The sequence below is a fragment of the Acomys russatus genome, chromosome 13 (assembly GCF_903995435.1).
Source record: "Acomys russatus chromosome 13, mAcoRus1.1, whole genome shotgun sequence".
NCBI classification, from domain to species: Eukaryota; Metazoa; Chordata; class Mammalia; order Rodentia; family Muridae; genus Acomys; species Acomys russatus.
The window spans coordinates 7,193,792-7,220,355 of NC_067149.1; the positions used below are offsets into that span (position 1 = coordinate 7,193,792).

General features: G+C 39.2%; 1 protein-coding gene across 2 annotated transcripts in view; it reads right to left on the reverse strand.

The window, feature by feature from the left end:
• Positions 1 to 26,564, reverse strand: part of Ctnna2 (catenin alpha 2) — a 1,128,304-nt gene that overhangs the window by 1,075,891 nt on the left and 25,849 nt on the right. The window lies entirely within an intron of this gene.

Consider the following 26,564-nt stretch of genomic DNA (forward strand, 5'->3'; position numbering starts at 1 on the left):
GTGTGTGCGTGTGTGTGTGTCAGAGTGCCATCACCTTGCATTCCTATCAATCTACTTAATCCTGGATGTGTCTTCCCATTTGCATTGCCTGAAAACCCATTATCCAAGTTGAGAGATTGTACATAGTATTTGGCTTCTTCCCACTTACTGAACCTATGTTCTGGCACCACCTTCGTGGCCTTCACAACTGATGCCCAACTGGCCTCAAAGTGCAGCCCCAGCAATGTCTAAGCTGTAGCCACATGCGCCAGCCAGCACTTGTACTACTGTGTCATTTGACTGTCAAATGGGGATAAAGATTTGATGTGTCTAAAATACCTAGAGCAGCCAGAATAAATTTCCTTAAAAAAAACCAAGACACCATTATTTGTCAAAAATAAGATAAAATACACCAATCAAAGAGAGCAGGACCAATGACAACAACTTCAAAAAATAAGGTTTAAAAAATTAGCACTTCATTAAACTATGCCCCTGACATCTCAAAGCTCAAGAATCACTCAAGGTTGCTTCCTGGAGCAAATCTCTTTTCAAATCTCAGATTTTGTCCTTCAGCAAAATGAATCTCCGCTCCCACCCCCAGGTCACTGCAGTTAAGAGCACACACTGAACTTGCACAGAGCCTAAGCTCAGTTCCCAGGACCAACATAGAACAATTCACAACCACTTGTGACTCAGGTTCAATAGGACACAAACAGACAAGATGGCACACACAAACAAAAAAATAAATCAGAACATATAAATCTAAAACAAGATAATTGCTTTATTTCTCATTCATATATTTTAAAATATATGATCTAATGAATTTGTGTCTTTCCTATATGATAACGCAAATGCATGTAGTTTCTAGTGCATACATCTTTTTAAATTTATAAACTCACCAAGGTTGACCATTTCGTATTTTGTCATGTACTTCAGTGAACTAAGAAAAGTATGAGAAAGTAATTTAGTTTTCACATATTGTTTTTGTAAAAACTTGAGATTCAGGAAGACATAATGATAAGGATTCCAAATAGAATTCTGTTTCAAAACACAGCTTGGCTTTGAAGGTATTTCATAGCAACACATTGCGGATATGTAAATTGTATACTATCGAGAAATCAAGAAATAAATAATTCCAAGACAAATTTTCATTTTTTCCCAACATTTACCCAGCATATTTCATCATCTTCTCATGGTTTTCTTTCACTGGAATAACTCATTTTGACTATAGGCTTCTCTGTGTTAACAATCAACATTGAAAAAACTCAAGTAGAAAAACATCTTAGGGGCTGGAAAGATGGCTCAGCAGTGAACAGCTCTTGCTGCTCTTGAAGAAGACTCGAGTTTAGTTTCCAGCAGTTTCAAGTGCCTCTAACTCCAGCTCCATGGAATCTGACACCCCCTTCTGGCCTTTGTGGGTACCTGTAAGCATGTGGTACATATACAGAAAAGAAGGCACACTGAAATCAAAACAAACATATTCATTTTAATTAACAGTGTAAGGGTATCAGATTTTCTTCTTCGGGTCTCTGTACATAAAGATTCCATTTCAGACATTTACCATCTCTGTGTTCATTGAAAATAAAAGTAAAGAATCATTCTAGTTAGTAATATTAAAATTCCCATTTTCCTTTAATAAAATTATTCACCTAAAAAAAGCATTTTTCTGTGAATTGTGTAGTTAACCTTAATAAATAACCTTTGCCCCCACAACACACACACACACACACACACACACACACACACACACACACACACACACACACTTCCTGTGTGAAAAGGTCTCCTTTGTTGCAGCTTTCAACTCTGAAAGCTGGGAAGGTTAGAAGATATGAGCTGGATTAAGATAGCAGGATGATGATTTTTTTTTCATAAAAGACTTTTTAAACTGTTGATTCACCAGCAGATTATTTGAAGACCTTTCTGCACAGAAAGCCCGTGGCTGTGCTGTTTTGTTGACCACCTAATAAATGTCTTTTAGATAGTTTCCTAGTTGCTGCTTCTCTTTAATGCTCTTAGACTTTCCCAAAGCCTTCTGCATAGCTTTCCACTTCCCTCCTTTTCTGTCTATGTTTTTGGGATGCTGCTTTATTAAGACATCTTGGACACTATTTCATCCGCCTGTCCCTTAGTTGTCCACAGCCCTCACAAGCACATCTTTTACCCTCTCTCCTCTCTGTAGTTTGGCTGGGAACTTCCTTTATTGTGGCTTCACTACCTGAGTTCTAAATTCATGTCTGCAACAATCTGGGGGATATTGTATTCAGGAGAATCAAATCATAACTGATATCATTTTAACCACAAGTGAATTGAAAAGATGAGTATTAAAAAACATGATAATAAATCTTGACTTTTCCTTTCACTCATCACATCTATCCATCATGCACCAAATGGCAAAGCTGCTATCGTTTTCTAATAAAATTTTGCTATGTAGCCCAGTTTGCTCTTGAACTAGAGATACTCCTACCTCTGCCTCTGCTATCTGAAGCATGCACCACACCTTGCCTTTCCTCTGTAATGTGCCTCAAATCCTTCCATGAGTTTCCACCTTTCCACCAGTGTGTTGTCATGCCATTGCCATCTCAGTGCCTATGACAACTAATTCCTTCCTTTTTGTCTCAAAACAAGGTCATCAAGATCCTTCTCCAAACTGTAACTGCACTCAATCACAGTGCCATCCAGATAAAGTCCTTCCCTCACATGTATTCTCACTCTCCACCCCACCCCACAAACACACAGTACCGGGGGCTCCGCCATGATTAGTAACTTCTAAATGTAAGAATCTTGCTAGGTCATTAGAAAGTAGAAAATAAACAGAGAAAATGCAAATGAAAAAGGGTTTCATTAAAATAGTCTAATTCATTATTTATTATCTTGAATAAATTTATTAATTAAATTTGTTTTTGTTTATTGTATGTAGGAGAGGTTGCTTGAAAGAGTACACATGTAGGGATCAGAAAAGAACTTGCAGAAGTTGTATGGATCCTGGAGATGGAAGACAGGCATGGCAGCAAGCACCTTTAACCACTCTGAACTCTCTAGCAAGCTGCAAATACCTTAATTTAAATGGATATCTGGAAATGATCCAACCTACTGGCGGCTAGTTGTCAATATTATTAGCATAGTGCTAAAACACTACAAAAAGTCATAGCACACATATGGAAACACAAAAGGTCATGGATAACCAAAGTAACCCCAAATAGAAAGAACAATGCTTGGATCATCACATTTTCTGGTCTCAAATTATACTAGAGAGCCTTAGTAAAAAATATAGCATGGAACTAGTACAAAAGAAGACATGTGTAGACTAATAGAATAAACTAGAGGACCCAAAAATAAACCCAAGTATTTATAGACACTTAATTCAGATAGATAATAGATAGATTAGATAGATAGATAGATAGATAGATAGATAGATAGATAGATAGATAGACAGTATTCATTTATTTTTAATTTATTCACTTTACCCTTGATTGTAGCCCCCTCCCTTTTCTTCTCCTACTCTCACCCTCCCTCCCTCTTCCCCTGCCCTTCACCCAGTCCTCAGAATGAAGAAATCCTCCTACCTTACCATCAGACCCTAGCCCATCAAGTCTCATCAGGACTGCCTGCTTCCTTTTCCTCTGTGGGTTGGCATGGCTACCCCATGAGGGGGGAAATGATTAATGAGTGGACCACAGGGTCCATGTCAGAGGCAGCCCCTACTCCCCATATTATGGGGCTCACGTGGAGACAGTGCTGCCTACCAACCACATCTGAGCAGGAGGTCTAGGTGCTCTCCCTGCATGGTCCTTGGTGCATCAGTCTCTGTAGGTCCCCCTGGGCCCAGATTTGTTGGCTCTGTTATTCTCCTTGTGGAGCTCCTGTCTCCTTCAGATCCTTCTGTCCCCCAACTCATCCCATAGTCACCCTGCACTTTTCCCCAAAGTTGCACTGTGAGTCTCTGCATCTGCTTCAATCCCCTGCTGGGTGGAGTCTTTCACAGGACCTCTATGGTCCTCTGTTCCCTCTCTTCAAGAACTTCTAGTGTCTATTCTAGTTGCCTTTCTGAATGAGCATTAAGCATCTTCCCTAGGTTCATCCTTGTTATTTAGCTCCTTTAGGTCTGTGGATTGTAGTGTGGTTGTCCTCTATTATGTGGCTAATATAAGCTTTAAGTGAGTATATATCATGATTGTGTTTTGGAGTCTGGGTTACGTCACTCAGAACGATTGTTTCTAGTTCCATCCATCTAGCCCTATCTCAGAAAATTGGGCATAGCTCCACTTCAAGACTCAGCTATATCTCTCTTGGGAATATATCTAAAAGATGCTCCACCTTCCAATAAGAACAGTTGCTCAACTATGTTCATAGCAGCTTTATTCATAAAAGCCAAAATCTGGAAACAACCTAGATGTCTCTCAATAGAAAAATGGATAAAGAAACTGTGGTACATTTACAGTGGGATACTACTCAGCCAATACCAACAAGGAAATCTTTAAATTTTCAGGCAAACTGGCACTTAATTTTCAACATTGATGGCAAAATCACACACTGGCAGAAAAAGAAACCCAACAAACCAAAAAGAGACAAACAAATGAAAAAAAAAACATTCTTCAACAAATGTTGATATGAAAAAAGTGAATATTCAGATGTAGAAGACTGAAACTGGGTTCAACTCACTTTGCACAAAAATCAATTTAAAATGGAGGCAAGATCTTCAGGTCAGATCTGCTTTAAGAAAAAGGAAAAATACTTACTACACAGGCAAAAGCAAGGATTTTCCAAAAGGAACATCAAGAATGTGGGAAAGAATCTCAAGAACTAATTGCAAAAATTACATGAAATTAAAGGTGTTTATACAGCAGAGAAGACAGTCAACAGACTAAAACTATTAGCCAACAGAGTGGAAGGCAAAAACATTTCTAATTATACATCAGACTGGAGTTTAATATCTAGAATACATGAAGAACTTAAAGAACTAAATATCAAAATTAAATCAATCAACCAATTGATCAGTGAACTAGACAAGTTTCAAAAGAAGTTCAAGGGGTTAGTAAGTATTTGAAAAATTCTTGAACATTCTTAGCCATTGGGGAAATGTAAATTAATACTGGTTTCAGTTTCCCTCCCATCCCATTTAGATTGGCTATCATGATACAAACAACAAAAATAGTGTGGATGGAAGCTAATACAGCCTCCATGAAACTCAAGACTGGAGGCAGATGCAGTTCTTACAAAGAGTTGACACAAGGCTGTTCCAATCAACAGTCAGTCATGAATCTGAAAGGAGATTGGCACTGGGGAGTGGGCCAGGTGGCCTTGCCCTACTCTACTTACATATTGGCTACTGATGGATTCGGAGATATTGTAGTTAGTTTATTCCTACTGAGGAGCCCACCAGGCTCTAAAGGACAGTTCCAAACCCCCTTAGATGACCCTGACTAACCTCAATGGGTTTCAAAGAAATAAAATGAAATATAAAAGACATAAAAGTAGAAAAAAGATGTCAAAGAAGAATGGGATATAAGAAAGTGGATATTAAAAAGTGGATGGGTCAGAATGTACCCAGAAATCTGAATGTGCTTAATAAAGGCATAAAAGTGTCAAACAACATAATCAACAGAATTTTCAAACACGCAAACCTAAAATCAATGAACCATAGACCTGGCTATACTTGGAATATGTTTTTATGACTCTGAGTCAACATATCACAAAGATTTGTGCACATTATAAAACACAACCAGTAAGATGCCCATCAACAAATGAATAAAGAAAAAATGTATTATTTACATACAAGGAATTTTCTTCAACCTAAAGTAAAATAAAATCATGACAGTTGCACTAAAATTGATAGAATTAGAAAATGTTATATTAAGTGAGATAAGTCAGACTGAGAAATACAATTACTCTGATTCCTCTCATACATTGCATCTCTCTCTCTCTCTCTCTCTCTCTCTCTCTCTCTCTCTCTCTCTCTCTCTCTCTCTCTCATGTGTGTGTGTGTGTGTGTGTGTGTGTGTGTGTGTGTATGTGTGTGTTGAAAATGATAAGATGATGCTGTTGATGATGATGACAATGATACTAGGAAAGGGATCACGAAAGAGAAGCAATAGATCTTAAGGCAGTGAGGAGAAGAAAGGGAAAGAGCAGTTTAATGGAACCCATTGGACCATTAAAGCATCTGGGAGGAGAGAGGTACAACAAGAGCAGACTGAAGAGGCAAGGAGACAGAGGGGGGAGAAGAATGAGTAAGAAAGCATATTAACACACGTAAAATATCATCAGAAAATCCATTTCCTTTTAGTTTTTGAGACAACCTCATTGTGCAATAACCCTTGATTGCTTGAACCTTACTGTGTATAATAGAAGGGCCCTGAGCTCAATGGCCCAACAGCTTCTGCCTCCTGAGTGCTGGGATAGAATGCATGAGCTACCAAGCCCAGTTCACATTACTTTCTGTGCATATTTTTTTTAAATCAACAAGAAAAAAAATGAAGATGCAGTTGGTGAAACTCTTCAGCCTTAGTCCCAGGCAGTACACCACATTTATGTATGTTTGGAGTGAGAAAAACACCATTTTCAGCACCTTTAGCGCATAGGACAAAGGTGTTATAAAATAGACTCATATAGTGGGTTGTGAATTAAGTTCACTTTTGAGTCATAAAAATCAATACAAACAGGCATGTTCCTGAGAGCAGGAGCCTTAAAATAGCTGAGAAGGTGTGAGGCCGCCATTTAAAACAAGATTCAGTTGCCTCTACCACAGTGGCCTGGAAATACTCTGTCTGTCTCTTCCATTAAATGTGTGAGAGATTGTTCATGATGATGAATTTGATTTTTGGAAACTGTCTTCCACTGAAGGGAATGGGTGTGTTCTAAATTTATAACTTGTATGGTAAGAAGTTGACATTCAAACTGACATTTATTGTCTAAACATTAGTTGAATCCTTAAAAGTATGTGATAAAAATTTAAGATTTAACAGGGTATTTTTACAGTACCCCTTCAGAATTCACTTAAAAATGTTTTTTCTTTATTCTTGAGAATTCCATACAAGGTATAAAATGAAATATGATCATAATTACTTCTCATTTTTCCTTTACATCTCCTCAACACCCCCAAGCTTCATATGGTTTTTAGTTTCCTTGGTAATATATAAACTCCAGTTAATGCTGCCTATACGCATGAGTGTGGGCCATCCACTGGAGCATTGAAAGTCTAGTACTGGCCATAATCTCAAGGAATAATTCTCCCTTCGCTAACAACGGTCAGCTGACAATAGGTCCACAGCAAGTGATGGGACCTGGAGATCCCACTATGCTGGAATTTTGAATGGCTTGATCTTGGACCAGTATTGTGGAAATCAGTCTGGAAGTTTCTCCAAAGGCTATATAGGTAACGTTGCCATTTGACACAGATATATGATTCTTGGACTTATACTCAATGGGACTTTGTATTCTACTACAGAGAAACTTGCTCATCCACCAGCATTTCTGCTCTATACACAAGAACTAGGATATGGAAACAACATAGATGCCCATCAACAGATAGTGGACTTTTGATACATATATACAATGGAATATTGCTCAACCGAAAAAAACAGACAAGCTCAGATCATTAAAAGTGCAGCATGCCCTTCTGTATCACTTCCTACCATACGAGAGGAGAAATGTGGACAAACATCCACACAGCAGCACTTGCTTCTTGCTCATACCCTTTCTGATGCACTCAAGCCAGCACGGGCTTGGGGATGGCTGCTTGAGGTCACCTTCACTAGGTGGGCAGAGAAAAGCAATGGCCATGTTCTACTGCTACAGGCAATGACAAAGCCTACCAGTGCAAACATGTCAGGCAGTGTGGCCAGCAATGTCACCTAGTGTGACATTGACCTTGAATGGCCAGGACACATTACAGCAAATCATACCTTCTCTAAATTAGAAAACCCAAATCCATGCGGTATCAGTGTACTGGTGCATTTCACACAGTGTAATGACTGGCTGACTACTTAAATAACAACAGATGATGCAAAGCAATTTACGCACTTTTAATGAACTGTTTAATTTCTGAATTATGATTCTGTTTGCATAAATTAGGATCAAGTCCCACATGCCTACTTCCCTTGAGATTTAAATAAGGTTCCTATGAGAGAATATGAACCTCATGTGCCCACATTGCTAATCTGTAGGACTCAACCTATTGGACACTAGTATTGATGTTGTAGTAAGGGGAAGTCATCTCTATAGTGTCATTATACCTTTGCACACAGGGTAGCTCTGAAACAAAGCCAGATATTTTTGCCATGAAAGTTAAAAGGATCTTTCACTTACCAAAACGTTCTTATTTGTTACCATAACAGACAAAAATATATTATTTTTTAGAAATTGGAAGATTCCTATCTATTCCAGACAATGCTGAATCCTAGCATTAGTTGAACAATGAGTGTATTTTTATATCATCATGTGTGTCAGTAGACACACTCAGAAGGAAGCCATGTTGAGAGATGGGAAGAGCACACCCATCCTGATCATCAGGTGCTTTGCTTTCTCAAAATACCAAAAATAACAAAATAATGTCATCAGTGTTGCCAAAGGTCTTGTTTGCTTTACATTCAACCATCACATTCACTGCACCGCACCACGAGTGGACACAGTCTCACCATATAAGTACAGGTGGCATTTTGAATCTTTGATTTATTTGCTTTTGTTTTTGCTAATTTATTTTATTCTTTTTGAGACGATGTCTCTCTGTGTAGTCTTGGCTTGCCTTCTATGCAGATCAGCCTGACCTCAAACATGCAGATCACAGAGATACATCTGCCTCTCCCTCCTGAGTGGCAGGATTTAAGTATGTGCCAGTTAAGTGCATGACATGTATGAGAACGTAATATGTGCAAGCGTGACAATCTGTAGCAGTCAGTTCTCTCTTCCCACCTTGTGTGCTCTGTGGGTTGGACTCCAGGCGTCAGACTTGGCAACAAGCATCCTTGTTCAATGAGTGATCTAAACAGCCCTATGGTGGGCATTTATGTATTCTACAAGAACAATATCTTAGGAAATAAGTTTAATCTGTATTCTTGTTTTCTCCTCTCTGACACACACATGAATGCACATGCATGCACGCGCAAACACACACACACACACACACACACACACACACACTATTTCAGCATCAAACAGGACTCCACATTTTAACCAGTTACCTCTAATTTGCATTTATGTGTTCTTTCAAATCAATATAAAAGGCGGTATCACACAGCTTCACAGAGAGTGTTTCCCGTGTTCACAGCACATTCCTGCTTTACCGCTGACAGAAAAGCAACAGAATGCATATGGAAAGAATTTGTGATCACACTTCCTAAATGTTTAGGATTCACTCTAAATCTACACATTCCATTCAAATAGTGCTAAAATGCTGGACAGCATTTTATTTATTATTCACTTGCTCATTCATTCATTACTGTTTCTATTTGTATACTCATCAATTTCTATTCAGAGTGATTACTTCCCTCTGTCTCTGCTCACAGATACCAAAGGTAACTGTCAGGTGACTTTTCAGGCAGGATGAAGAACATAACCCAAACCAACAAATGGTGCTTAATTATATTTTTCTAAATCACAGCTTTGAAATAACATTTATTACTACAACAATATTAAAAGATATTAAAATTGTATTATACACTTACTATTATCAAAACGGTGTGCCACTCCCATAAAGATGTGAGTATAAAGAATAAGAGAGCACAGGGCTGAAGAGATGGCTCAGCGATTAAGAGCAGTGGATGGTTTTCCAAAGAATCAGGGTTCTATTCCAAGGATGCACACAACAGATCACAACCACCCATAACAAGGCCCTTCTCTGGCCTCCATGGGCACTGGGCACTTTGAGTGCACAATTATACACACAGAAAAAGAAAACAAAAAATAAAAGAACACATTTGAGAATCTACAAATTTATGGTTTACTGACCTTGAAAGACCAATACGACTTAAATAAAGAGATAGCATGTAGCATAGCACATACCCTTAACCTCTAAACTTTGCAAGTGGAAGGAAATGAATGGGAAATTTGAGGCCAGCCTGTCCTACATAGTGAGAGTCGTTCTCAAAACAAAAACAAACAAACAAACAAAGAACTAACAAAGAACGCAATTGCAAACCTACCCCACACCACATACAAAACTTAGATAAAATGTTTCAAAAGTACAGATATCAAGGCCTAAGCTACAAAATTCTTGAAATATTCACATAAATAACTGTGATTTGGAGTTGGGCCATTGTCTCATTAAAATGACATGGGAATGAAACAAACAAACAAAAAGGGTAAATCTGACTCTACTGAATTAAAATGTTCTATGCTTTGTTCAAACTTTGTCCTTTCTGAAAAGAAAATGGCAGAGAAGAAGAAAGTACCTGTAAGTGACATAGCTGACGCATATAAAGAGAATACTTATATTGTGATACACAGAATTTTTATCCAGAATATATCCTGTCAGTATTAAACGGACATGGTGGGTTAAAAGAGTATGTGCAGACTGGAGGGAAAAGTGACTGGATTGCAGAGCAGCTGGAGGGAGGAAATCATGCTGGGTTTGATCAAAACTTCTTGTGACACAGGTATAAAGTTCACCCAAACAACAATACCACAAATATCGCAGTTAATATGCAAAAGAGATTTGAACAGTCCGCATTTTAAAGACATACAAGTGGCTGTCAACACATTTAAGATACTCAGCATCAGTAGCCAGCAAGAGAAGGCAAGGAGGCTTAGGCAGGGGGATCCTGACTTTAAGCCAGCCTTCGCAACTTAGGAAGACTCTGTCTCAAAATGTAACATGAAAAGGGTTGAGATACCGCTGAGTGGCAGAGCACTTATATAGCATAATAAACAACTACAAAATGTACTAACATGATATTACTTCACACCAACTAATGTGCCTATAATTACATATATATATATATATATATATATATATATATATATATATATATATATATATCAGCAAGCCAGAAAAGATGTGAATATACTGTAACCTTCATACTGATCCAGGGAAGTCAATTTGTGCAGAAGCTTTATAAAAACAGTGTAGCAGATGTTCAAGAAATTAAACAGTTGCCATGTCACTAAGCAGCTCCGCAACATAGTCACAGAAGCTGGCATACTGCTCTCACAGGAGTATCATTCCTAATACAGTAATGCCCAAATATCCATTCACTCATCAGTGGACAAACAATACAGTCTTTGCAGACTATGGTGCATTATTATGACACAAAAGGAAATAGAATTCTGGAGAATGCCACCCAGGAGCTTTGGCTGTAATGCTGTAAGCAAGAAGGTAGATTATAAAAGTAACGGACTGCATAACTTATCTTGCAGAATACAACATTTTCAGAATAGGCTTATGTGTGGAGTGACTGTGCATACTGGGATTGAAGGGGGTGGGAGCGGGGAGGGGAGAAGGGAGGAGGAGAATTCCAGTTACTAACTGTGGGCTAAAGAAAATATAGAATTAGGTGGTGGTTATGGCACCATGGCACCATCCTTTTTCAAATACTCCAGAAAAGCATATGTTGTATACCTTAAAATGATGAACTTTATAAATGTTCATAAAAATAATGAGACATACAAATAAAGTCAGTGAAAATGAAAAATTAACATTAAAAAGATAAAACTTAGAACAAACCTGGGAACAGTAATACTAAGAGAAATGGTCTTTCTTCTGTTGTGACAAGTACAAACCTTCCCTGTATAGTTAGTAAAAGCTGAGCACTGGCACCTATTCCTTTTATCTTTGCACTATCAGGATAAACCACACCTGAGTTTCTGCCAGGACCCCTTTGGGAATCAAATGAACCTTTCACAGGGGTCACCCAAGACGATCAGAAAACACAGACATTTACATTACAATTCATGACAGTAGCAAAATTACAGTTATAAAATAGCAACAAAAACATGGTTATGGTTAGGACTCACCACAATGTGAAAAACCGTATTAAAGAGGCACAGCATTAGGAAGGAAACCAAGGGTCTAAGGCTTTGTAGACACTTTTTTTCTATTATATTCACACTTAGTCCTCACAATTTGCCTTTGATGCCCATGCTGTTCTGTCTGGTGGAAAGCATACACTTGACAAAGTCACCTCTATTCATCCAGTACTCACAAGGTATCCATTTCTCTATGATTTCTTGTATCATTACAAACTAGCCTGAAGAAAATCCAATTTCGATATCATTATCCCATGCTCATGTTGGGTATTAAATCTTCTTTCATGCTATGTAAGTGTCTGACACAGCCATATGATCCACCCTCAAGAACTGTGTGTTTAGCATGGGAAGCACGGGACACATACACTTCTGTGTGGAGATGCTATGTATGTAGAGGGTGAAGGTATATACGGAAAACCAGCAGATATTTGTTTATTCATTTATTCTAAGGTAGGGTCTCTCAGTAAACATGAAGTTTAATGGTTTAAACACACTTGCTGACCAGTGAATTCTGAGGATCCACCTATCCCCCTCCCCCCCCAACGCCCATGCCAATGTCAGAACTGAAATTACAAGCACATACCTCAGCTATTCGTTTGGTTTGGTTTCCTTTCAAATAGTGGTGGTGAAGATTCAAACTCAGGTCATCACACTTGCCTAGCAAATACAGTTTTTTTTTAACTTTGTCACTTCTCTAGCTTCTTATCACCCTGTGAAACTTCATTTATAAAATATGAAACGTCCAGAATCTAACAGCCAGGTTTTTTCAAGCACCATCTTGTATTTTGACTGTGTGAACATTGCCACTTAGTTCTTCATGGGTGACAGTCTCCTCTTTGTCGCCTCCTTTCCATATGGGCTCATCACATGACACAAACTTGGGGTACATTGCCTTCTATCTCCCCACACTGTCACTTCACTGAATTCTAAATGGAATGAGTGCCAAATATCCCTTAGTTACCTTAGCTGGAGCAGTTTCCCTGGGCTTGATGCTAATTTACTTCTCAGGATCATTTGATAGTTTTAGTCAACTTTCTCCAAGCTAGCATTTTATTTTCTGTCTCTCCTTCCTTTCTTCCTTCCTTCCATTCTTTCTTTTTTATGAGAGTCAAAGCCTTCTGCAGTCAGTCTTCCTCCCTCCACTGTTTCTTGCTCCAGGGCACAACAGTTTTCATAGAGCAGTGAGTGAGTCAGGCCCTGGAACCTTCGGAAGAATAACATCCACACACCAGCTGAGCTAACTTTTCAGTGTCTTAATTTTTTATTTTCCACCATAAACTTTTCATGGCAGGTCGATAAAAGTGACATCATATATGTATACACGTGGGTGTTTGTATATGTACATAAAAACATACATACCTATATGCATACATACACACGCACATACATACATAATCTTAGTGTCCTGTCACATTGGTGCTAGTTTTGTTTTAACCAGTAGTTTTCATTTTTCTGTTATAGTCACTACTATTCCATTTCCTGTGTAATACTCAAACTCTGTCCTGGATTCTGCTGTGTTTTCCAGGCTTGATTGAATCCCACCGGCACCAGAGCCACTTAATGTCACCCTATTTGCTTACTCACTGGCTCACAGAACTGCAGCCACAAAGTTCTGCCACTTTACAACCTAGCAACATCACCATCCTCCCAGGTGTCAGTTCTCAAAGCCAAGCACTAGCTTTGAAATGCCCCCTGTGAAGAGACAATTTGTTCCCAATTGGCTCACTCTATCTCTTCGACTTGCCCCATGTATAACCGCTGTTCTCTATTTCCATAAGGAAGTGAGTCATACCCTTTCTATATCCCACTTACACATTTTAAATGTCACTGTTAAAATCCAGGTCACAGGAACCTAACCTACACACACCTACACAGCCATAACATCCAGAGAGTTATGCACTTCCTGGACTGCAATCAGCCCTATTGAAGAATGCTTAGGTGATTTTTCATAAATTGCCAAATTCAAAACACAGTGGTAAACATTCTAAAAACAGTCTGTCCATCTAATTCTAATCCCAGGTCTTTCCAAAGTTCCTTTTTACCCAGCTATATTTTTCCCAAGTTTGGGTTACTGAAATCTTACTCTAAAACATGTCAAACTCTACAAAGTAAAGTTTACCTTCATTCTTCAATATGCACTCATTGAATTGTCTTTAACCATTTATAATAATAGGTGCTGAGTTGAATGAAATACAAAGAATAAACCTCTAAGTAGCTAACAATTTAAAAATCAAGGATTTGTTTGGCCAGGGAGATAAATAGAGCGATAATTTAAACACCCCTATGACATTAAACAATATTTGAATAATTTGGAATTAATTTTCTCTTTAGTTTTACATTCAAGGCTTCCAAAGTCTAGCTTCTTGTCTAATTACTGCCTTCACCCAAACACCAGTGAAAATCAATAGTTCTCAACGATTTCCACAAACCTCTGAGTCTTTTTGCATATAAGATTTGGCTTAACATTTGCACGCTAAATGGACCTCCAACCACTATGTCATCTCCACTTCCTTGTGCTAAAATCCTTGCCATCTTTAATACTCTATGGGAACAGAGTTCCCTTGCCACTTGGAGCTTCTTCCCACTTCCTTTCTGTTGTTGTGATGAAACTCTCCCACCAAATGCAGCTTAAAGTGGAAAGAGTATTTATCTTATGCTTTCAGGTCAGAACATATCATTGAAGGAAGTCAGCCGAGGAACTATGGAGGAACTTGGCTGGCCCGTCCACCCACATGCTTGTGCTCAGCTTCTTTCCTTATCTAGATCAGGAACACTTTCACAGAGCTGCTGCTGCCCATAGTAGACTGAGCCCTCCACACCCTACATAGACATGCCCACAGGCCAATGTGATGTAGGTAATTCCTCAATCTAGATTTTTGTCTCCTCCAATGTCTCTAGGCTGTGTCAAGTTAACAGTTAAAGCCAATTTCGACAGTGCTCAGCAACTCTGCATGGAATGGGTATCTTCTGGGCTGCATCACAAATGTTTTTTCATTTTTCTATTATGGCATCATAGGAAAGCCTACTTAGGACAGGATTCACAACATAACCTATGGATTCTTCCCAGTACTTACTGTCTACCAAGTTCATATTTATAAAGTCTCACAGGTAACTAATATTTTCATAAAACATGAATACTGGTATTGCATGCTTTATCACACCAGATGTTTGCTAAATTGGCATCACCAATATAAAAAAAAATCACATTAAGTTAACATTAATAATGAGACATGCAATTATTCTCACATCCCTAAACATCCAAATCACTCAGAATAATAGCACCACATTCAGCGAGAAGTTAGCACACAGTGTGCATGGCTAGAGATGAATTACCGTCTTCCTAGCCTACTATACTGCCTAATCCCACCCCTCATGTCATCTACATTTCTTCATAAAGCTTCAGAATGTTCTAGTAGCTGTATTCTGTTCTGACATGAGAGTACTTCCATTGACGTATATGTAAAAACTCTGGAAATGCTTTGTAAAGCCATGACCCATCATACTCTGACACTGGAAAAAATGAAATTAAATCCAGTTCTTTTCAGGAAAACAAAACAAAACAAAACTTATGTCCAGGTAAACATAGAATTCCACTAAGCTGAAAGTTTTCACTTAATTAAGATAAAAACAAAAGCATGTACTGACATAATGATTGGTGTTATTTCCATTTTAAGACATCCAGTCCATGTTAACATTTTGACAAAGTAGGCAATTCTGTGCCTATGAACCATGGGTAATGTAGTCTGGATGTGAAATATTCCCCATAGGATCATGTTTACTTAGTCCCCAACAGGAAGTACTTTTTGGGAGCATTGTGTAAGCTTTAGGAGTGACAGCCTCCTTTTCCTCCAGGGAGGTGAATCCTTGGGACAGTCTTTGAGGCTTCATTTCCTGTTCCTTATTTGTTTTCTGGCTACCAATGCAATATGACCGGCTGATTCACCCCACTGTCACCAAGCCTTTCTTAGCTGTTTCTATGTCTTCTTCACCATGAAGAAATGATTCCTTTGACCTGTTAAGCAAGAAGAAACCCTTCCTTCTTATATTGCTTCTTGTCAGGTGTATAGCCATATATCAGAAAAGAAGCTAACACAAGAGGCAAAGAAACGAGCTGTGTGATGGACTACAAAGTCACACCAGCTGCTATGGATTGAGCCTCCAGGAGAAGAATTATCACTTTTAGAGAAAAATGATAGCTGGAGGGAAGAAAGTTAATTTTCCAAGATGTATTATGTTCCATGAGAATCTCTAATCTGTAAGAAGTGATGGTTCACATTGTAGGCAAAAGACTGTAAATGAAACCATTGGTAAAGAGATGTAAATGGAGACAGAGAAGGAGAAGTAAGTGGAAGTTGAAGCTATTTTTAGAGGCAAAAGACCTGAAGAAGCTAATTGTAAGATGGTCCCTGCTATACGTCCAAGACTCCCAACTTTGGAGCTCACCTTCACATTCTGTTCTCAGTTTTTTTAAACAAAGCATCTCCAGTCGAAGAGAGCGCTGAGAGCTGCAAGACGCAAGCAGACATGGAAACCATACACATGATCCCTGGGGCCCAAAGGCTAATTACAGGCAAAGCGTTTCATTGCAAAGAAAAGAAGACTGAACAATACCTTGGGATAGTTTTTAAATGTGAAAGGTTATTGTGACATAATAAACAACAACAAAAAAAAGATGACAGCTCTCCACTGTCACTGAGGCGGAACAAACACAACTAGGCCTAAGTTCCAAAACTGGAGGCACGTTTGAGATGAGGAATAATCCCTTGACTGAGTGATGTCATGTTCTAGAACAGTCTACAGAAAAGGTAGTATGATTTCCTTCTTTTAGATATTCAAGAATCAGAAAGCATCCATCTGTTTACAATGTCTTCACAACAGATACAGAAAAATATATAAATACAGTGAAGCCCAATTTCCTTGTGATATTTTTATATATGTTAAGACTAGGTAAGTCAAAGCAAACTCTTATTAACTTCCTCCCATAAAAATAAATACCTGCTAAATATTGCATAATGAATTAATGTTGATCAAATCTATGGGACCAATGACTATAAGGCTATAGACAGCTTTCAGATTTAAATGTTGTAGTTGAGTAGGTAATCACATAAATGATTTTCTCAAGGGAAATAGTATATAAAATTAGTTTTGCTTAATTTCAAGCCCATTTATTGCTTACTTTTGATGCCAGATCAAAAGACATATTAAATACTTGGCTTTGTTAACTCAAGCAAACAGCTAGTCTAATAGTCGCTATATCTCAGAGAAACCAGTTTACACACTAGAACCTTCTAAACAAACTCACCACACATTAATCACTTATGTGTTCATTCGGTGCATAGCAGTATTACTAGAAAATATTAAAGGGTTAGCCTACAATGCACCTCAAACAAAAACAAAAGTCAACGGAAAGACATTATCTTCACCATCAGCAACAGCATCATCCATTTGATGATGTCCTAGACCAAAAATACAGCTATCTACTCCTGTTCAGATGTGCATTCTGTTAGGGAGGTCAATGCCATAACTGTAATAATTCTATAAACCAGATCAATTTGCACAGAGGAGATCCTCTAAGTCTTGGCCACTGCCTCTTTCTAACATTGCCCATGTACGGGATAAATGGACAGAAAACGTTTTAATGGTGATGGGACAGATCTAATGCAAGATCAGGCAAAGTTTGATGTAAGTCCATCATTTTTACCAGGAAAATAACCTGTTCTGTGAGGGTCATGTCAGAAAAGTGGTCTTCTCTGTGTGAAGAGCAGTGGCCCAGCTTAGAAATCATAAAGTGCAGCTCTAGTAAAGTGAAAGTAAAAACTACAGCTCGAATATGTCAGAAAATCGAGGTTAATGTGTTTCAACAACAACGTGACTCTCTCTTTCAATGGACCCATTGACAGAACCAGAATGGCATCAAGGCAGTGAGTACCACAAATTTCCATCCCAAATTGAATTTTCTGGCAATAAAACAGGGTCACTTTCTACATCTTTTCTTTATGTAGCTCTTTCTTTACTAAGGAGCCTCTGAACTGTTTCCTTAGTCAAGGTCAGTGTTTTACAGTGAGCTGTGTTCCCAAGTCTGACCAAAACACCTATCTTCTGATTAAATACTGTTTCATCTGACCTTGTTTTGAGCCTGGTGTAAAACACTGTTGTCAAGTAGCAGGCAAGTCTAAGGTACACAGTAACGTTTGGGATGAGCCTGTTTCTTGTATGAAATGTTTTTAGATGCGGTTGAGAGTGAGATACATTCACACAAAGCTCAAACATAGTGAAAGAATTGAAATATTAGAATTTCTTTCTTAAGATGATTCCTTCCAAGTTGTTAATACACCCATTCTAATTATGGAATCTTACATGAACAGGGCCTCTGAAGTAACACTCTGATTAGTGAAAGCAGTTTAGTCCTCCTTTGTCTGTATCAAAACTCACCTCCCCAGTGATAAGATGCATTTCTGGAAAGGGTCCACTATTTGGGCCACAAGGCATGTTCTGGGTTGTAGTACCCTCCCAGGCAGGGGATGACTGAGGAGCTTTCACATTTTGGATTTGGAAAAAAAATTAGCATATAGCAAAAGATAAAGAGAGACAGCAACAGTTTGGGTTTGGGGACTTTTTTAAGATTGAGTTGGCTGTGTTGTTTTTTTGTTTGGTTGGTTTGGTTTTTTGTTTGTTTTGTTTTGTTTTATTTTTAACTTTGTGTCACTCCCATGGGTTAAAGAACAACATTGTCTAGATCTTACTTGCACATGAAAAAGATGAGTGACAAAGGATTCTGTACTAAATGGGTGCTAAGTTCCAAGTGCTCAACCCAGTTATCATCCAGTTGCCTCTTCCCCACAGAGCTCAGGACTCTTCCACCTCTAAGATGAGAAAACCCAATGGCATCACTGCCAAGCAAGCATAAACACGTTGATTCCAAATATCAATATGTAAATACCCAGGTTGTTCTCTTTGGGTTGTGTAGGAACCAGGCCCGACTGGGCTGCCTGCCTGTCTTGCTGTTTTATGTCTTTAAACTGGAGGGCTTCATGCTGTCTCTGCGTTTGCCCTGGGTTAGTTGGGTGAGGCACTTCAACTACTGGAAAGACTACTCCCCGAGAGGGAGCAGAAGGCTCTGCCAAAGATAATTGACTGATAATCTGGGTTATATGCTGCGGGCCGCTCTCCTCTAGTTTCTTTTCCTTCAATCTTACACTCCTTCAACTTCTTCTTTGGGGCCCATATCTCAGAGGTTAAAGTTGCCTCTTCCTCCTCAGAATTAGAAGAAGATATATCAGAGGCAATCTCAGACTGGGCCAAAGATTTTACAGATTGCTCCTCCTGTACTTCATTTAGGGCAAGTTCCAAACTTCCTAGCTGCTCTCTTATTTTCTCATCCTCGCTCCTAAGCACATCTCTAACAAGACACCATAACAAAAAGGTAGCAATAGGAAAACTGTTGGGCCCTTCATTTCGTAAAGTCCTCTGGAGATCAGACTTCACCTGATCCCAATCTTGGATATTTAGCTCTCCCGATACCATAAACCAAGAACTACTCAATTCTATTGTTTTATAAAATCTTTAACACTCTCATGCTTAATCCCGGTGCCTTAATTCTCTAACAATTTCACTACTTGATCCACCAGAACTGTGGATGAACTTGCGGCACCCATTTTAACACTCTCATACTTAATCTCAGTGCCTTAATCACTAGTCCATCAAAACCGTGGATGAACCTGCAGCACCTATTTCCAATACACCCATTTCCTACCTTCTTGAAGCGCTGGCCAGCTTCCCTGGGCGATCTGTCAGCTTCCTCCCTTCCTTCCGTGGTCTCTGTGAGACCACCGCGGTACTGAGTCGAGGGCAAGGGACTGCAGATTTAACTCATGCACACACACACACACACACACACACACACACACACACACACACACACACTCACACTAACACAGCGGGTCATTTGTGCTAAGAGCGCAGCAGCCGCTGCAGCAGCAGCCGCGGCAGCGGTTTATTATTCTCCCCAAGAGTACCAAAGAGCCTTCTTATAGGCAGCAAAACAGGAATCCTCCTCCCAGGTGAAATCCCTCAAGAGGTGATTACACACAGGAGGAAAAGTCTCGAGGAAGGGAGGGGCGCGTTCTCAGAGCAGTAAACATGACTAGGTAACCAAGATAAACACAGACGTGGAAGCTAGTAGAAACAGGACATGAAACAGCAAGACAGGCAGGCAGCCCAGTCGGGCCTGGTTCCTACAGGGTTGTGGATAGTGTGTTTCCTTGGGATGGCATAAAGCAGAATCACAAAGAAAGTAAAGAAAGAACAGAAAGATAAATGTTGGCAGACCCCTTTCCTCCCTGTCAGCTGACAGTAACCATCCCTGTTTCTATGGAACCATTTGAAGAACAGGGTTACTTCAGCATGGCACCTAACACAGTTGTGTGCTCAGCATGATGAGCCTTGGCAATCTTTTCATGATGACTCTCTTTCTCCCTTTGCTTTAGCCCAGTTATGTGCATAGGGGCACAACAGTATAATAAACACTGGATGTGCACTCATTGAGTTATTTGTCATAGGTTCTGGTTTGGGAATAGGAATGAGAATTTTACAAGAATTACATGTGTCCCTTTTAAGAACTCGAACGCCTGGGCTGTGGCTATAACTCACTTGCTGGCTAGCAAAGCCCCTGAGTTGGAATCCCCATACTATTTAAAGAGGTGGCACAAATCTAAAATCTCAGCTCTCAGGGCATGGAGCCAGAAAGGACAGAAGTTCATAGTTACCCTCAAGGTTTGAGGCCAGTCTTGGTTATATTAAAATTTATCTTTAAAAAAATAGAATTATGCATGCCATTTCCACTGGAAGATAACCTTCAGAATTATTCCTGGGTTGGAAAGAGCGCAACGAGCAAAATTACACTGTCGTATTAAAAGCTCATCTTCTCTCATGTGTACCACCTGCACACATATTTTCCCAACCTTTTCTGCCTTTTGAAGTCATCCCAGCTTTATACATAGATACAATATAGTATGATCATATTGACACCCATTAAACTGTCTTATCTTTCAACTCCTTCTTCCCAACTAGATCCCCCCCCCACTTTCGTGTGTTTGGGTGTGGGAACCACTACATTTCATTAAGATTGCCTGTACAGGTATGGTTAAGAGATTGTTTACTGGCCCAAAGACAACTTACCAATGAAGAAAATGAGTCTTCCTCTCCAGGCAACCATGGCACCCACTCTCATCCTTGATATAACACTGAAGACATGTGCAGGCAGCCACCGCAGACGTTATGAGTTCACAATCGCAACAGTCATGTCATGTCACATCCAGAAGACAGTGTTTCACACCACTCCTTCCCCTCCTCTGGTTCTTATACCCTTTGTCTCCTCTTCTTCAGTATTCACTGGGCCTTACAGGGCATTGATACACATGTCCTGCTTGGGGCTAAGCACTAAGAAATCATTTATTCACATGCCTTTGACTAGTTAAAAGTATCAGCTTTAATCACAGTCCATTGTAAAAGGAAACTTCTCTGGCCAAGGCTGACAGTATCTCGAGTCTATGAGTACAAAAAGGAACATTTAGAGCATGGTCTGCCTATCTGCCACTTAGCAAAAGTAAAGTTTATGTTCCCCAACCAGTGCCTGTGAGCTCTCTTCTACCTGTAGGCTTTCAATTATATTTATAGTATCAGCCCTAAACAACCTTAATAGAGGCATTTTCATCAATTAAAAGCAAATCAACATTGATTGATTTTTGTCAAATGAAGCCAGAAGGCCATTATTTTCTCAAGTTACAGGAAAGTACTGATATTATCTCCAATATGTATTCAGAGCCATTCATATAAATAAAGGTGTACCCTGGTTATTTAAAAAAACAGCCAACCAGCACACTAATGATATATGATTCTTCACACAGCCTTGCTAAATGTAGTAAGAAGCTCACACGACTGTGGCTATCACATTGAAGAACGGGAGATGAGTTTAACCATCGATAACCAAGTTCTATTTCTAGATATATGTTGACAATAGTATAAAAATATCAAGGTCAACTCAAGCTGGAAGAGCCAGTTACAAACTTTCAACATTTCCCAAATAATCCTTCTTCACTGATTAGTTCCTTACTGACTAAATCATGTAAGTTAGCACAGCCTCCACGTTCTTTGTACACTTTAGGCAAAGAAACCGTGGTAGACACTGAAAAAGGATGGTGTGATAACAAGCAGTCAGCAATATTTGGCAGCAGAATTAGGGTCCAGGTGCCATCTTCCCACTTCGCAAATGCATGGTGCAGTTAAGGTAGTCTTCTCGTCTACGTCTTGGATGATTGCTGAATGAGAGTAATGGAGCTATGCACTGTCCAGTTAGAACTCAAACACTGCTAGAATGATCAACGTTGTTCATGACGACGTCCAAACTCTGACATGCCAGCAGTGGTGCCTCCTGGTGGCTCACAGCTGTGTCTCTCTCTGGAAATTGCCTTTGACTAAAGGGTAGCTGACTCGCCACATGTCAAATTCCCTCCCCAGAGAAAGAATAATCCGGTAGTATGCCAATCTGGGGTTCCCAAGATCTGATCCCTTTATTCAAAGAACTAACTCTGAGGAACTACTTCAGCTCCTGAACCCCCAGAGATATTATGTGTCCAGTCAGACATTTTTAAAGCTACACACACAGTACAGAAAAAGAAGAATCCAATATTATAGGAAGTTTAAGAGTTAAAATATCATGCTGCTGCCCCCCTGACCTTGTAAATCATCCTGATTACAGAAGAAACACATAGAAGTGATGTAATAAATAGAATTCCATGCCACAATAGGGTCATGGTGGACTTCCAAATGCAACCAATTGGTCATCTTACCCACCCTAATGGTATAATCAAAGGATACCTAGGAAGAACTGAATTCTCAGTCAGGGTCTTTGGCCAAGGCTTAGCTGTTACCTTCCTCTATGTATTTTCTTTTTTTTTTTTTTTTTTTTTTTTTTTTTCTTTTCTTTTTTTTTTCTTTTTTTCTTTTTTTTTTTTTTTTATTAATTTATTCTTGTTACATCTCAATGTTTATCCCATCCCTTGTATCCTCCCATTACTCCCCCCCCCTCTATGTATTTTCAAGACAGTCTACCTATAACAATAACAGAAAAGAGGAAGAATTGCTGACCACCCAGAGAAAGTGGTCCCCATTATCCCTCAATTCATTAATCAAAGCCTGATGAGAACCAACAGATAAATGTTAAGCATCACAGACCTAAGTAGCACTCTGTTTTTAGGGCAGCTGTGGTGTCTAGTGGGATATTTGTTTTTACTGGTAAGCGGTCAAGTGGGCTAATAGGTTTTTTCCTGAAGCTCTCAGAAAGTATTTCAGAATAGTTCATGTTCACCTGGGGAATAAATTCTTAATGTTATAGTAAGAACCGGCATGCTCTATGGCGAGTAAAACTTTGAAGATGATAAAATATAAGGAAACTGCATTTTGACAGTATATTCATCTCTGTTTTATTAGATCTCTGAGAGTTGAGTTTTGTACAATGTGTTATGATCATATTCATCTCTCTCTCCCATCTCTTCCTATATCCACCCCACCCTTCCCTACCCACCCAATTCTGTGCCCTTTTAGAAAAATCCTTCAAGGCCAATGTGTGCACTCCAAATATTTTCTGAAGTAATCTTATGCTGGAGCATGGTCAGCTTTCTTGAGGGATACTCCCCTCTTCCAGCAGCTCTCAATGAATTTTCGCTCCTAGGCTCGGGGTGAATTTGTGTGCCCAAGTCCCTCTCCATGCTGAGACTTGCTCTGGCTTGGGCTTACACAAGCTTTGTGCATGAGTCCATATGTGCAGCTGCCATATTGTGCCTAGAAAACATTTCCTTGTGCTCATCTACCACCTGTGACTCTTACAGTCTCCCACTATCTCTTCTGCACTGTTTCCTAAGCCTTGGAATGGGATGAGCTATGTATGACCCCTTTAAGGCTGAGCATTCTGCAGGCTCTTATTCTTTGCACTATAACCAGTTATGGAACTAAGGGTTAATCACCATCTAGTGCAAATAGAAGGTTCTCAATGAGGGTTGAGATGTTTCTGATGGCCATTTATAAGAGATTGTCTTTTGAGAATAATAACTGCATATTTGTGTGTGTGTGTGAGTGTGTGTGTGAGTGTGTGTGTGTGTGTGTGTGAGAGAGAGAGACGAGGGATAACTGATCTTTAATGACTCTATCCTAGTACTTTGCTGAAACACGTATCAGATACCACACTGTACACTTACATTCATTCATCCTAATCTCATGCCAGCCTTGCAAACAGGCCCTATTTTATGATAAGCAAATCAGGGTCCAGAAATGCTCATTAATCCTCTCTCTGGTGCTAGGCAGCAATGAAGCTGATTCAAATCTAAAAATTTTGCTCCAATGCTCAAGAAATTGCAGAGGCTGGGGGGTGAATTGAGGTTGATTCTACCTCCATGTCTGTAATCTAAATTTCAATGTTTCATTCACAGCAAAAAAAAAAAAAAAAAAAAAGGGCAACTAGGCACAACAAATCTAAAGTCAGTTTTGAGACTCAAGTGTGCAAAACTCCTAAAGTTCCTTAGTAGGATCCTTATTTTAGGATGAATTTTTCATCTTAAGGTCAGTTAATGTAACAGAGTATTTTTAAAAACATATTTCTTTCTCTGAACATGAAAAGGTAATAACAATGTCCACATTGAGGATTTTTTAAATGGGTACTGAAACAGGCGGTAGGAAGCTGCAGCATGCAGAAAAACTTTTCAGGTCATTTTGGCAAAGCTAACAATGTTGAGAACGTTCTCACACAATATAAAGCACTTTCAGTATGAAAAGCTGAGCACTGTTCGGTTTTTGGCACACAAAGCACAGGTTTTTTAAAAAGCTAAAGAAAAAAAGGAGAAATTTAGGGGCCAGAAAGCGTTTGGTTGAATACTGCATAGTTTTCTAGCACTCTGGAAAATTATCACCACAAGCACCCACTAAAATACACATTATAATCAGGCGGATTGGGGAAATGCATATTTTACATGTTCTCTAAGGTACCAGGCAAGTAGGCTGAGACCCAAGGTTCGTATTATTTATGAACTCGCAAGCCTTAGGGATGGGAGTTATGGGGAAAATGCCTCTATTCTTATTAAATATGTCCTTTATTATCTATTTAGAACATACATAAATATAAAGATAAGTATAAATGAAATATATTATATATAAACTCTTAAGGTTGAAATACTGACCTAACACACATAGTTAAAATTTCAACTTAAGAATTAACAAATAATTGTTCTTTAGGTCCTGGTCACGGACACTACCTGCTGGTAAGTATGAGAAAGAGTATGAATGCTGTCAGTGTGGGGTAAAGTCTCCACCCAAAAGAATTGGAATAAGGATGATTTTCTCACTCAGGAGAGTGATTCTCCCTACATAGACTGTGGCAACCTTTATTAATCTCACTAATGGTATAGGGCACATGGGAATCAGAGGAACCATGGCATAATGGAAATATCAGTGTGAAGAGGATGAGTTTTCTGTCAGCACGTGACAGAATTCTAACAGGCAAAAATCAAAACCTCTTGACATACACTATATGAAAATTCAACATTTGTCGAGAACAGTCTCAATGTAGTGAAGCAAAGGTAACAAACCAATGAGACACTTGAAGAACCGTCCTTCCTCCATCAAATGTGCACTTGGAGAAGAAAACAACATGAGTACTAAAAAGCATTCAGAAAAACAAAATAGCATGGAGAGACACATAACATTTGGAAACAATACAACACAAAGCAAACACACAATCAAAGGGTTTTAAAAATTCCTAAGTGATTTCATGGATATTCCAGTAAAGTAAGTTACATATGATCAAAACTTTAAAATGTTACCATATAAACATTGTAATGAAGTAATCTGTTCAATGGACTACTTATAGGTATGTGGAAAATTTATGTTTTTTTAAAATCCTGATACTTGTCTACAGTAATTACAATTTGCCTGCATGAAGCCAGTGGTACCCACACTGTACGTTAGACTAGACAGCCTTTAGATTTTCAGTCTTCCTAATTCTGCAACCTTTTGATGCAGTCCCTCATGTTGTGCTGATCCCCAATCATAAGTTTTCATTGCTGCTTCATATTGTAATTTTCTGCTATGATGAAACATCATGTAAATATCTGTGTTTTCTGATGGTCTTAGATGACCCCTGTGAAAGGGTCATTTAGACCCTAATGGGTCATGACCCACAGGTTGAGAACTGCTGCTCTGAAGTCTAGCGGTTCGACTAGAAATGAGCACAGGGACACAGAGACCATTCTTCTTTTGGTGACAGCTGCAGCTTTGCAGAGAGGATTATCCATATGGAGGGGGGTGGTCAGCTCAAATGGTCAGACTTTGCTTCTCTTCTGTGTATTTTAAGGGCTTAAATGGCATGCACTGTGTGCCAGCAACTGCTTAAAGTCCATTTCACATATAAGCCTCTGAGTCACATAGCAACAGGCCGAGGCGAGTACCCGTGTCACATCCACCCTACAGATCAGAAAGCTTGCATATAGGGAAGGTTATCACCTTCTCCACACTAGCAAAGGGAGGAGGCAGGATGTGGACCCAGAGTCCACGCCTCTAGCTGCTCATCTATGCTGTCC